Source organism: Myotis lucifugus, unplaced genomic scaffold, assembly GCF_000147115.1.
Source record: "Myotis lucifugus unplaced genomic scaffold, Myoluc2.0 scaffold_246, whole genome shotgun sequence".
In the NCBI taxonomy this organism is placed as follows: Eukaryota; Metazoa; Chordata; class Mammalia; order Chiroptera; family Vespertilionidae; genus Myotis; species Myotis lucifugus.
This window is the reverse complement of record NW_005871294.1, coordinates 561,375-564,223: the sequence shown is the minus strand read 5'-3', so window position 1 is coordinate 564,223 and position 2,849 is coordinate 561,375. Positions and strand designations below refer to the sequence as shown.

The following is a 2,849-nucleotide window of genomic DNA, read 5'->3' as shown; positions in this document are numbered from 1 at the left end:
ATGAGTCTGAATGTGAGCACTAGGGCCCTAGTGTGTATCCGGGCATAAGGGTGTGTCATGTAACCACCAGGATGTCAGTCTGAATGTGAACTTTAAGATGGAAGTATAGGTTTGAGTGTGAACTCAGGTCACGGTATGCTCTGACACTAAGCTGCAGGACTGAAGTGCGAGTTCCAGGATTCCCACACAAGTCAGTATAAATAAGCACTAGAGTCCTAGAGTAAGTGTGAGTGAGAGCCCCTAGTCTTAAGGGCATTCTGAATGTGAATGCCAGGGTTCATCTGTAAGTCTGAGTGTGAACACTAGGTCCCTAAGTGATCCCAGGATGGAAGTGAGAATCTTACATGGAATCGATCACTAGAGCTCTAGTCTGAATCTGAGTGTGAGCTCTAAGCTGGAAGCATGAGTCTATGACCCTGTGCCCTATGTGAGGCCTCGAGTTCACATGTGAGCCCCAGGTTCCTCATATGAGTCTGAGTATGAGCCCCTAGTCTTTCTTTTGTAGTAATTTTTTATTGTTGACAGTATTACAGATGTCCCCCCATTTGCCCCCCTTCACCCAGCTCCCACCCTACCCAGGCCTTCTGTGTCCATATACATTCTTTGGTTAATCCCTTCCTGTTCCCCTCCCCTCCCCTCTGAAATCTGTCAGTCTGTTCCAGGCATCCATGCCTCTGGACCTATTTTGTTCGTCAGTTTATTTTGTTCCTTAGATTCCACATATAAATGAAATCATGTGATATTTGTCTTTCTCTGACTGGCTTATTTCGCTTAGCATAATCTCCAAGTCGATCCATGCAGTCACAAAGCGTAAGAGATCCTTCTTTTTTACAGCCGCATAGTATTCCACTGCGTAAATGTACCACAGCTTTTTTAATCCGCTCATCTACTGATGGGCATTTGGACTGTTTCCAGATCTAAGCTATTGTACATAACACTGAGCCCCTAGTTTTAATGTGACTCTGAGTATGAGCTCTAGGCTGTGTGAATGGAGTAAGCTCCAAGGTCTTAGCATGAGTCCAATTGTGAGCCCTAGGACCCCAGTGAGATTCTGAGCATGAGCTCTAGGTCTCAATGTAAGTCTGTAAGCCGAGTTAGGATAAAAATGTGAACCTAAGTGTGAACATAGAGTCCCCATGTGAGCCTGACTGTAACCTCCAGGACTGAAGGGTACAGCTGGATAGGAACCCCAGAATGTAAGTGTGCACCTGAGTGTGAGTCCATTGTCCTGGTGTCATTCTGAGTGTGAGTCATGTGCATTTAAGCGTCCCAGTGTGAATCCGAGTATGAATTCCAGAATCCCAAGAAGTCTTGAATGTGAACTTTAAATTCCTAGCGTTTGGATAAGGCTAGGGCCCCAGATGGAGTATTAGCCTTGATGGAGTGTGAACCTTAGTTCCATGTCACAAATCCTGACCAGGAGCCCCAAGAGCCAGTCCAGAGGATTCGTGTGGGTTTGAACAGTGGCAACAGGGAGGCATCGTTTATTGAAGACATACAGGCCCCTCCACCCCGACGCCAGCCCAGGCTGGCCCTACAGACATAGGACTATACAATTGTTGAAGCCCCATCCTCACACAGGCAATGGGAGCCATCACACCCAGAATTAGACACACAAAAACAGGCTGTTTCAGAGCCCCTGGACATACAGCAATTACAGATACACAAACACACCCAGCACTTCGGACTCCCGCCACCTCCCTGATTACAGCCACACGGACGCCCCTCGTGACACAAACACAATTATGGCTAGTATTACAGGCAAAATAACTGATGTTACAGAAACACGCCGAAAGAGGCAGGCAGACACACACCCAGCGTTTCAGACAAGCTGTCAGCCACACAGACACACACAGACGCTTCTCAAAGAGAGACTAGTCGGAAAGAGAAAGAAAATCCTGAATTTTCAACAAGGCGTGAAATAGTCCTGCCCGCCTGAAGCTACTGAAGGGGGGAGGGGGCCAAGGGAGCGAGCTGCGCGAGAGCTAGACGCAGGAGGAGAGGCTCCGGAGAGGAGAGCTGTCCGTCTGGTGACCTCCCTGCGGCCCAGCCCCCACGCACGAGAGACACACTACTCCGAATAACACAGGGACACTCGGGCCAGCTCCCACCGAGCCGCGCCGGAGGAGACACACACCGGCGGACTCACAAAGAGATGCGAACACACCACACACGGACTCACACGGACACGCAACACTGGAGGACTTACAAAGAGATACCGGAGGAGACCCACTACGTGGAGAGACATCCAGGCACACTCACCGGGAAACCACAGAGGGGCTCCTGCCGAGACACACACACACACACACACACACACACACACACACGGGGGTTCACACGGACACACAGACACTGGCAGACGCGTCCGTTCAAACCACTAGACGCTCTGAGGTCCAGATTCCTGCCGGAGAAGGAAGCTACCTCCGGGCGCGCGGGGGTCACTGCGACCCCCGCTCAGGAATTTTCCCAGACCCCGCGCGCTCTGCGGAGGGGTGAGGGAGACCAGGGGCGCCAGGTCCATCCAGCCGGGCCACCTTCCCCACGCCGATCGTCCGCCCCCACTACCACCACGCCCAACCCCCCTGCTCGCCCGGACGTGGGGGGGCCTCTTCTCCGGCACCCCAGCCCCCGAGTTTTCGGGCAAAGTTTCCTGTGAACTTTCCTGTCTCCCCAACCCGTTTGAGGGCCCACGCGCGTCCCTCCCTCTTCCCGCGCGCACAAGAGCCGCGGGTCTGTCGGTCAGCCCGAGGGTTGGAGGGTTCGGCCGCGCTCGATCCGCCGCGGGATACTCACCGCGCCCTCGGACAGCCCGGACTCGGCGCCTGGTCCTTCTATCGCCCCCGGCAGGG

General features: G+C 53.2%; 1 protein-coding gene across 1 annotated transcript in view; it reads right to left on the bottom strand.

Moving 5' to 3' along the window:
* The window catches only part of CNTFR (ciliary neurotrophic factor receptor), a 40,494-nt gene extending 37,645 nt beyond the window's left edge, over window positions 1–2,849 (bottom strand). Inside the window, exon 1 of the mRNA XM_006098744.3 lies at window positions 2,794–2,849. The gene's annotated coding sequence lies outside the window, so the exon portion shown is untranslated. The remainder of the gene's footprint in view (window positions 1–2,793) is intronic.